The sequence below is a fragment of the Lutra lutra genome, chromosome 13 (assembly GCF_902655055.1).
Source record: "Lutra lutra chromosome 13, mLutLut1.2, whole genome shotgun sequence".
Taxonomy (NCBI): Eukaryota; Metazoa; Chordata; class Mammalia; order Carnivora; family Mustelidae; genus Lutra; species Lutra lutra.
Window position 1 is genome coordinate 3,739,025 of NC_062290.1, and position 11,259 is coordinate 3,750,283.

Genomic DNA, 11,259 nt, shown 5'->3' on the forward strand with positions numbered 1-11,259 from the left:
TCTGCTGGGTTTGGAGACTCCAAATAGGGTCATGTGCCAGAGATAGAAATGCTCGGTCACAGACCAGTTGAGCCTGGAGTGTGGACAGAGACCAGGGGGACAGGAGTGACTGCTTTTCTCTGAGGGCACACTGAGGAGGGAGGCCCCTGAGCTCTTGGCTCCTCTGGGGCTGGAGATTGGGAGGCCGAGATTTTCATTCTCATCCTCCAGAGCTGTATGGAAAGCTTTCAGGGACAAAAACTACTGAGAGTGAACTGAGCAGATTGATTAGCCTGGCCCCTGGCAAGGGTGGTGCAATTCTGCCTTGGTCAAAACATTTGAGAATCACGGCAACAGGCCCCTCCCCCAGAAGATCAGTAAGAACATCCAGCCAAGACCGAGTTCACTGATCACTGAGAACTGGGAAACTCCAGAGCTAGGGAATACAGCACATAGAATTCATAGCTTTTTCCCCATGATTCGTTAGTCTTTCAAAGTTAATTTTTATATTTTTCTTTATTTTTTCTTTTTCTATTTCTTTTTTAAATTTTTCTTCTTTCCCTTTTTAACCAATTTCTTATCTTACCAATTCCTTTTAAAATTTTTTTAAAATTTCTTTTTAACAGTCATATTCTATCCTTTCATTGTATTTAACCTTATTTTTGTGTATATATAAAAGTTTTTCTTTCTTTAAAATTTTGGGATGCAGATTCTTCTAACAGACCAAAATACACCCTAAATCTAGTGTATTGCTTTGTTCTATTCATCCACATGATCATATTTTTAAATTTTTCTTTTTTCAACTTATCAATTCCTTTTTAAAACCTTTTTAAATTTTCATTTTTATATTCGTAGTCCATCCTTTCATTGTATTTACCCTTATTTTTGTATATATATGTTTTTCCTTCTTTAAAATTTTGGGAGGCAGTTTCTTCTAACACACCAAAATACACCCAAAATCTAGTGTGTGGCTCTATTCTCTTCACCAACCTGATCATATTCTCCATTTTTTTTTCTTCTTTTCTCCCCAGTTTTGGGTCTCTTCTGATTTGTTTAGTGTATATTTTTCTAAGGTTGCTATTACCCTTTTAGTATTTTGTTCTCTCATTCATCTATTCTTCTCTGGACAAAACGAAAAAATAAAAAAATAAAAGAACAAGAGACAGTACTGAACTCCAGGAGCTAATCAACATGGACATTAGTAGGATATTAGAACTAGAGTTCAAATCCTAAAATTTGTATGGAACCAGAAAAGACCCTGAATTGCTAAGAACATGTTGAAAAAGAAAAAACTAGGAGCATAATGTTGCCTGATTTCAAGCTTTACTACAAAGCTGTGATCACCAAGACAGCATGGTACTGGCACAAAAACAGACACATACACCAGTGGAACAGAGTAGAGCCCAGATATGGACCCACAACTCTATGGTCAAATAAACTTTAACAAAGCAGGAAAAAATATCCAATGGAAAAAAGAGTTTCTTCAGTAAATAGTGCTAGGAAAATTGGACAGCTATGTGTAGAGGAATGAAACTTGACCATTCTCTTACACCGTACACAGAGATAAACTCGAAATGGGTAAAAGACTTCAACATGAGGCAGGAATCTATCAAAATCCTAGAGGGGAACATAGGCAGTAACCTCTTCAACATCAGCCACAGCAACTTCTTCCAAGACATGTCTCCAAAGGCAAAGGAAACAAAAACAAAAATGAACTATTGGGACTTCATCAAGATAAAAAGTTTCTGCACAGCAAAGGAAATGGTCAACAAAAAAAAAGAGGCAAATGGGCGCCTGGGTGGCTCAGTTGGTTAAGCAACTGCCTTTGGCTCAGGTCATGATCCCAGAGTCCCAGGATCAAGCCCCACATCAGGCTCCCAGCTCCATGGGGAGTCTGCTTCTCCCTCTGACCTTCTCCCCTCTCATGCTCTCTCTCTCTCTCTCTCTCAAATGAATAAATAAATTTTTTTTTTTAAAAAAGAGGCAACCATGGAATGGGAGAAGATATTCGCCAATGACACTACAGACCAAGGGCTGATATCCAAGATCAATAAAGAACTCTTCAAACTCAAAACCCCCAAAACAGATAATCAAGTAAAAAATGGGCAGAAGACATGAGCAGATACTTCCCCAAAGAAGACATACAAATGGCTAATAGACACATGAAAAAGTGTTCATCATCATTAGCCATCAGGGAGATTCAAATCAAAACCACACTGAGGGGCGCCTGGGTGGCTCAGTGGGTTAAAGCCTCTGCCTTCGGCTCAGGTCGTGGTCTCAGGGTCCTGGGATCGAGCCCCACGTTGGGCTCTCTGCTCGGCGGGGAGCCTGCTTCCCTTCCTCTCTCTCTGCCTGCTTCTCTGCCTACTTGTGATCTCTGTCAAATAAATAAAAATTTAAAAAAAAAAAAACACCACATTGAGATACCACCTTACACCAGTTAGAATGGCCAAAATTAACAAGACAAGAAACAACAAGTGTCAGAGAGGATGTGAAGAAAGGAGAACCCTCTTACACTGTTGGTGGGAATGTAAATTGGTGCAGCCACTTTGGAAAACAGTGTGGAGATTCCTTAGGAAATTAAAAATAGAGCTTCCCTATGACCCAGCAATTGCACTACTGGGTATTTACCCCAAAGACACAGATGTAGTGAAAAGAAGGGCCACATGCACCCCAATGTTCATAAAAGCAATGGCCACAGTTGCCAAACTGTGGAAAGAGCCAAGATGCCCTTCAGCAGACGAATGGATAAGATGCGGTCCATATATACAATGGAGTATGATGCCTCCATCAGGAAGGAGGAATACCCAGCTTTTATATAAACATGGACGGGACTGGAGGGGATTATGCTGAGTGAAACAAGTCAAGCAGAGAGAGTCAATTATCATATGGTTTCACTTACTTGTGGAGCATAAGGAATATGGAGGACACTGGGAGGAGGAGAGGAAAAGTGAATTGGGGGAAATCGGAGGGGGAGACGAACCATGAGAGACTGTGGACTCTGAGAGACAAACTGAGGGTTTTGGAGGGTTTTGGTATGGGGTTGAGTGAGCCTGGTGGTGGGTATTAAGAAGGGCATTTATTGCATGGAACACTGGGTTTGGTGCATGAAACAATGAATCTTGGAACACTGAAAAAATAAAATAAAATTCTAGAGAAAAGAAAAGAAGGAAAGAAAGAGAATTTCTTAAAGCAATTTCCCTGGTTCAGGTGAGAGGCGCTGGTGTCCTGGTCAGGGTTTCCTCCCCTCAGGGCGGCTGCTCATTTATAACATGACCCTAAGCAGGTCATTCCCCTTAATCTCCGTATCTGTGAAATGACTCCTTGTTTCTAGGGCCTTCTCTCCTCTCTGGCTGAATATCATGCTCAGTCTTTCAAAATCCCAGGGTAGCCTCTGAACTTTGGTTCTTTCTGCCGCCTTTTCTATCACACTAGGTTGAGGGCACCCCAGGGTGTAAAGCAGTAACTTTGCTTTGGCGCCCTGCAGGACCTGGCCCAGGTTGGGGGCTCAGGCTGCTATTTGATGGTGTAACCACGAGGTGGCGGCATGGCTGTTCCTGGAGGCCAGGTCTTAGATGCTGAATCTGTCCAATACGTTAGCCACTGGCTGCATAATGGTTCTTGAGCACTTGAAATGTGGCTAATCCTAATCAAGATTGTTTTACACGAAAATACTCATGGGATTTTGAAGATTGTATATGACAAAAGAACATAAAGTATCTCATTGATAATACTTTATATTGGTTACATACTGAAACAATATTTTAGATATACTGGTTTACATAAAATACATTAAAATTTCCACTTTTTTTTCTTTTTACTTTTTTTAATGTGACTACTAGGAAACCTGAACTTACACATGTGACTCACATTATATTTCTACTGGACAGTGCTGGGTTTAGACTCTCTGTAGAATCTCTCTCACACAGAGCCAAGGAGCTGCCCCAAGATGGATAGACACATGGCATGTGGATGTCACAGAACTCCTTCCCCATCACAGAGGTCCAGATCACAGCAAGGCCCCAGATCAGCAAGGAGCCTCTGACTATCCTGACTACTCCTCCCCTCAGCCAAGTCTCATGGGGAATCCAAGTGGGAGAAGGCCATCCCCACTGGGCACGGGCAGGGCCAGCCAGTGCAGCACTTTTCCTGTATTCTCTCACTGACCCCTCCCTTCAGCCCAACTTCAGTGAAGACACAGGAGGGGAGAAGTGGAGAAGTATGCCCAAGTTCTCCCACAGTGACTCACAGAGCTGTCACAAGATGTCACTAGATGCAGACTGTGTCTTCCTCTGCATCACACGGCTATCCTAGCAAACTCACTGAGGTCACAGAGGAAGGAAGGGACTATCCTTCCACACACCCCTGATTGAGCTAGAAACCTGGACTGCCAGTCTTTTCAGTTCTGTGCTGCTCATGGGTCACCTGTGATTTCCTGAAGGCAGAAATGGAGCAGCTTACCTCTCGGGCGATGCCCACATACTGAACAAGGGGAGAGAAGAGCTGGTTTGTGTCCTCAGACCACACTGTCTGTGAGTGGGACATGCTAGAGGGAAGACTGGCCAAGGGAGGCCCAGAGCAGAAGGCTTTCCTGGAGGCTGGCTTCATGCCAGACCCTGTGCTATGCACTTTTCTTACTTTATCTCCTTCAATCCACACAGGACCCCCCTAAAGTAGGTGCTGTTAACCCCAATTCACAGTTGAGGAAACTAAGGCACAGAGAGATCTATGTGGACAAGCAGGAGAAGCTGATACCTTGTGGTCACAGTCTGTGCCCTTCTCATGTCTTCAGTCTCAGCAGTGTAAGTGTGCAGATATTATTTTTCTGATGGTAGGTGGGGCTGGGTCTTGCAGAGCCCACAATGGGAATGAAGAGGGAGGGAAACATTAGAATCTACTCTGACTGAGTGACCTCTGACATGATTGGAGCAAAACCAGGAGAAAGACATCCAGCAGGGAATGCAGATGCTCATGTCTTTTCCTTTCAAACCACTTTGGTGGACTCCTCTTCAACTACTAATAAGAGCCAGGGGTCCTAGATCTGCTTACGATTCAAACAGTCCAGCTGTGGATGATACTCTGGCACCTTCCACAATACATATCTTTCATGCACCCCAGCAGCCTGAGCCCTGCTTCATATACATGCTACCCTGCTTACCTGTCCCATGGCCTCTGCTCTCATTATTTTCCCACCAGAAATGCTCTCTCCCACACAACCTGCAACAGCCGTCTCTGTCTTTGCCTGTCCTTAGCTTGCCCACTGTTCAAGGCACAGCCAGAGAATGCGTGAGCTAAACATAACAATTATGTGTGCTTGACAGAGAGGTAAGCTTTGTGCAGGACTGTCAGAAGACCCGAATGCTAATATAATCAATGCAGAGAGAGCTCCTGGCATTGAAGAACAAGCAAAGGTCTGGGTGCAGGGGAGAGACCTTAAAAGCATGGTCTTTTGGAATATGAGGGCAAGGTGAGGCAGAGAGCCCAGGGAAGCTATTCAGAGACCACAGAACTCAGTGACTCCAAACAATGCCGTAGATGTCCCCAACAGGGTTCCAGCCGAGACCTGATGCAAACCAACCCCACGGTCTTGGGCAGGTCAGTTCCGGTGTGACAAACACAGATCACAAACATGGTATTTAATTCTTACAATTACTCTGGGATTATGTGCTACTTTTATCTCTTACAAATAAAGAAACTGAGGCTTTTGGATGTTATACTATTTCTTGAACACCACACAGCTGGTAAGAGTTGGTAGCAGGAATCCATAGGCCACATCTGTAATAAGAATAGCCCAGGCACAGAGGCCTAAAGTGTTCATCCAGGACACCTATCAGATACTAAACTTCAGGTGATGGCCCTGAACCAAAACGTGGAAGTACCAATGGAGAGAAGACTGGGATTCCACAGATACTGAAGCTTCAGGGAAAAAGCACTTTATCATTAGAAGTAATATATGTATGAACATGTAACAGAGCTCATTTACATCCATTATTCCAGAAGAATTTCCCGAGAGATTTGTGAGTAGAACTTAAATTCCCTGCTTTGCAAGAAGAGAAGCAGAGGCATTTCTGGTAGAGGGCAGTGCCACTCCTCCACAACATTCCACAGTGCCTTTCCTGCTGCTATTAGTCAGGGCCTGTGGGGTTGCAGTGAGATCAACCAGACCCTCCTCAGCTTAAGCAAAAGGGAAGGACGGCAGGATGATGGGGTGACAATGTCCCTGTACCTCAGTATCAACGGGGACTGGGACTAAGGAGACGCCAAGAGCTTCCACTTCTGTTTAAGACATAAAGTCATGAGGAAACTATCTATCTTACCTTTAAGATCAATAACAACAACAAGAGTCAGATAGTCTACAAAATCATAGGTTTAAAAAAATGATAGGAAGGGGAAATAAGGGGGGGGGGAAGCAAACCATAAGAGGCTCTTAATTATAGAGAGCAAACTGAGGATTGATGGAGGGAGGTGGGTGGGGGAGGGGCTAGAGGGCCACAGAGGTTAAGGAGGGCACTTGTGATAAGTGCTGGGTGTTGTAAGTGATGAATCATTAAATTCTACTCCTGAAACCAATATTATGCTATATGTTAACTAACTAGAATTTAAACAAAAATTTGAAACAACAACAACAAAATGATGGTTTAGCCCATCAAAAAGCTGAGGTCACCAAGAAACCTACTAAGCTAAAATACAGAAAGTGACAGAGTCCTCTTGAAAGAAAAGGCACTGCAGTTACTCTACCATTGCAAGGCAGCAGGAAGAGGAGGAGGGTGCCAGAGATATGGGTAGGAAGACTTTCTGAAGGCCAAACAGGTGCTAGTTTGACAATTTAGAATCTTCAGTTGCCCCAGATGTAAAGGGAGTGTACAGACACCATACAGCTGTTTTCAATGGGCTTTCACTGAGTGCTCTTGGGAAAGACTGGGGACAGAGGAACAGAGCTAAAAGATACTCCCTCTGAGGCACAGACACTCATAGACTGCTGGGGAAAAAAATGGGGACAAAAAAGGAAAGGAAAACAGAACTCCACAGGAACTCTGGCCATTATATGGGGTATGGGGCAGTGGTAGTCCACAGAATGGGGACCGGTCAGGGAACCAAGAGAATTGGCCAAGTGGGGAGGCAGTGTTTGCTGGACTCTGAGGGACAGTAGGAGGACTGAAGGGACTCTAAGACATTCAGGGTCTTATAAGAAATGGGAGGCAATGGTCTCGACAGCTGTCAGCTTCAACACAGGAAAGACTCTTGACCCAGAATTGGCCCCAATAGTGGAACAAACAAAAACTCAAATAACTATGATGATTATTTTAAGGAATCTAGTGGAAAGAGGACAACATGAACAGTAGGGAATTTTAGCATACAGCTCTAAACTTTTTTTTTTTCTCCAAAAAGAGCCAAAAAGAAATGCTAGAAATAAAAGATATATCAGAGGGGGTGCCTGGGTGGCTCAGTGGCTTAAGCCTCTGCCTTCGGCCCGGGTCGTGATCTCGGGGTCCTGGGATCGAGTCCCGCGTCGGGCTCTCTGCTCAGCGGGGAGCCTGCTTCCCCCTCTCTCTCTGCCTGCCTCCCTGCCTACTTGTGATCTCTCTCTCTCTCTCTCAAATGAATAAATTTTTAAAAAATTAAAAAAAAAAGATACATCAGAGAAGAAAAAAAATCTTTCAATGGACTTACTAGCATAATATAGCAGAGGAAAGAAGAGATAGACTCAAGGTAAGTCAACAGGAAGTATTCAAATTGAAACACAAAAAGATTGAAAAAAATAGTGTTAAGATTTTTTAATGAATAATACATCAAAAACAAGTGGTTTATCCCAGAAATGCAGTTCACTTAACATTTGAAACTCAATGTAAAATATTACTATTTTAATAAGCTGAAAGAGAAAAAACATAATTTAAACAGACACAGAAACATTAATTGACAAAATCTAATCCATTCATAATGTGTAAAAGCTGTCAGCAAACTATGAACAGAAGGAAACTTTCTCAACCTGTGAAACCTATAGTTGATATCATACTGAATAAAACCTTTGTCTCCTAAAACCAGAAACAAGACCAGGATGTCTAGGATGTCCATTATCACCACTTCTATTCAACACTGAATTGGAGGACAGTGGAATAAGTGCAAAACAATAAATAAAAGGCATCCAAAATGGAAAGGAAAAAGTAAAAATGTCTTTGTTCACAAATGGGATGACCATCCATGTAGACAATTCAATGATTAGTTCCAAGGAAACTAATAAGTTTAGCAACTTGCAAAAAAGATTTTTAAAAATGTGTTTCCTTAATGAACATTTTTATAAAGAATGATCAGAAATTAAAACTTTATTACAATATTTATAGTCAAAAACAAAATGCTGACAGATAAGTATGACAAAATATTTGAAAGATCTAAAACTATAAAACATTGCTTTTAAAAGACGTTTTAAGGGGCACCTGGGTCGCTTGGTCAGTTAAGCATCCAATCTTGATTTCAGCTCTAAGTCATGATCTTGGTTGTGAGATCAAGCCCTGTGTTGGGCTCCATGCTGGGCATGAAGTCTCCTTAAGATTCTCTCTCCCTCTCCCTTTGCCTCTCCCCCCACCTCCCTCTCTAAAAAGAAAGATATTTTATTTTATCATATTTTATTTATTTTTTTGGCTATCAGGGAAATTTTAATCAAAACGACATTGAGATATCACCTTACACCCATTAGAGTGGCAACAACTGACAAGGCAGGAAACAATAAATGCTGGAGAGGATGTGGAGAAAGGGGAAGCCTCTTACACTGTCGGTGGGAATGCAAGCTGATACAGCCACTTTGGAAAACAGTGTGGAGGTTCCTCAAAAAGTAAAAAATAGAGCTGCCCTATGACCTGGCAACTACACTACTGGGATTTATCCCAAAGGTACAAATATAGTGAAAAGAAGGGTCACATGCACCCCAATGTTCATAGCAGCAATGTCCACAATAGCCAAAATGTGTAAAGAGCTGAGATGCCCTTCAACAGATGAATGGATAAAGAAGACGTGGTCCAGGGGCACCTGGGTGGCTCAGTGGGTTAAAGCCTCTGCCTTCGGCTCAGGTCCTGATCCCAGGGTCCTGGGATTGAGCCCTGCATCAGGCTCTCTGCTCAGCGGGGAGCCTGCTTCCCTTCCTCTCTCTCTGCCTGCCTCTCTACCTACTTGTGATCTCTGTCAAATAAATAAAATCTTAAAAAAAAAAAAAAAGAAGATGTGGTCCATATATGCAATGGAATATACTCAGCCATCAGAAAGGATGAATACCCAACTTTTGCATCAACATGGATGAAACTGGAAGAGATTATACTGAGTGAAATAAGCCAATCAGAAAAGTCAATTATGATATGGTTTCACTTATTTGTGGAACATAAGGAATAGAATAGAGGACATTAGGAGAAGGAAGGGGAAAATGAAGCAGGGGAATCAGAAGGGGAGACAAACCAGGAGAGACTATGAACTCTGAGAAACAAACTAAGGGTTTTAGAGGGGAGGGGCATAGGGGAATGAGTTAGCCTGGTGATGGGTATTAAGGACTGCATGTACTACATGGAGCACTGGGTGTTATACACAAACAATGAATCATGGAACACTACATCAAAAACAATGATGTACTGTATGGTGACTAACATAACATAATAAAAAAAGACATTTTAAGAATACTTTGTCCATATATAGGAAAATGCAATGTTATTAAGATGTTAATTCTCCCTAAATTGATCTCCTGATTCACTAAAACTCCAACCAAAATACCAGAAGATATTTTTTTTAGTAATTGACAAGGTGATTCTAAAATTCATATGGAAATGCAAAAATCTAAAAGAATCTAAACTCCTTTTAAAAAAAAGAACAAAGTTGTAATTTGAAGACTAAGAAAATCTAATTTCAGACTTACTAGAAAGCCACAGCAATCAAGACAGTATGGTGTTGACAATAAGATACACAAATAATAAATGGAACAGAGCTGAGAGTCCAGAAATAGATCCACATATATACAGAAAACTGGGTTTTGACAAAGATATGAAGGCAACTCAGTGGATAAAGGATAATCTTTTCAAGAAATAGAGCTGGAATAATTATATACCTAGATGCAAAACAAAAAAAAGGAACTTCAATCCATAACTCCTACCATATTGAATATTAATTCAGAATAGATTATAGACCTAATCAGGAAACCCCAAACTATAAAATGTACAGCAGAAATTCAGCACAGTAATAGTATACAAAATCAAATACAAAAATGAACTGCATTTCTATATACTAACAACAAATATTTGGAAACCAAATTTAAAACCATGATACCATTTACAGTTTTTCCAAAGAAACTGAAATAATTAGATATAAGTCTGATTAAACAAGTATAGTATTTGTATGATGAAAATTATAAAATGCTGATATAAAGAATCAAAGAACTCCTATAAGTGAATAGATACAGTGTGACCATGAACTGGAAAACAACACAATAAAAATGTCAATTTTACCTAAATCGATTGTTAGGTTCAATGCAATTCCTACCAAAACCCCAGCAAGTTTTTGTGAATTTATTCTAAAGTTAAATGGAAAGGCACAGGACCTAAATAGCTAAAACAATTAAAAAGAAGAATAAGAAAGTGGGAACTTACTATACAGTTACAGTAATCAAGACAGTGTGATGCTGGCAGCAGGTCAGATGCATAGAATAGAATAGAGATCCCAAAATAGATCTACTTACAATACCCAACTGATTTTTTAAAAGATTTTACTTATTTGACACAGAGAGTGATCACAAGTAGGCATAGAGGCAGAGAGACAGGGGGAAGCAGGCTCCCTGCTGAGCAGAGAGCCCGATGTGGGCCTCCATCCCAGGACCCTGAGATCATGACCCAAGCCGAAGGCAGAGGCTTAACCCACTGAGCCACCGAGGCGCCCACCAAACTGATTTTTGACAAAGGTGCAAAAGGATTGCGATGGAAGATTAGCTTTTTTGGCAGATAGTGCTGGAGCAATTGGACATTCCTGGGGAGGAAGGGAATGAATCTCAAACTAACCCCCACACCTTATATAAAAACTAACTCAAAATGGACCACATACTTAGATGTAATGCAAAAAACTTCTACCAAAAGAGGGAGAGAGAGAGAGAGAGAGAAAGGTCGGGGGGTAGGGAAACCATAGGAAACTCTTGACTGTGGAGAACAAACGGGGGGGTTGATCGAGGAAGGTGGGTGGGGTGGGCTAGGTGAGTGACAGGTATTGAGGAGGGCACTTGTGAGAGCACTGCGTGTTGTATGTAGGTGATGAGTCACT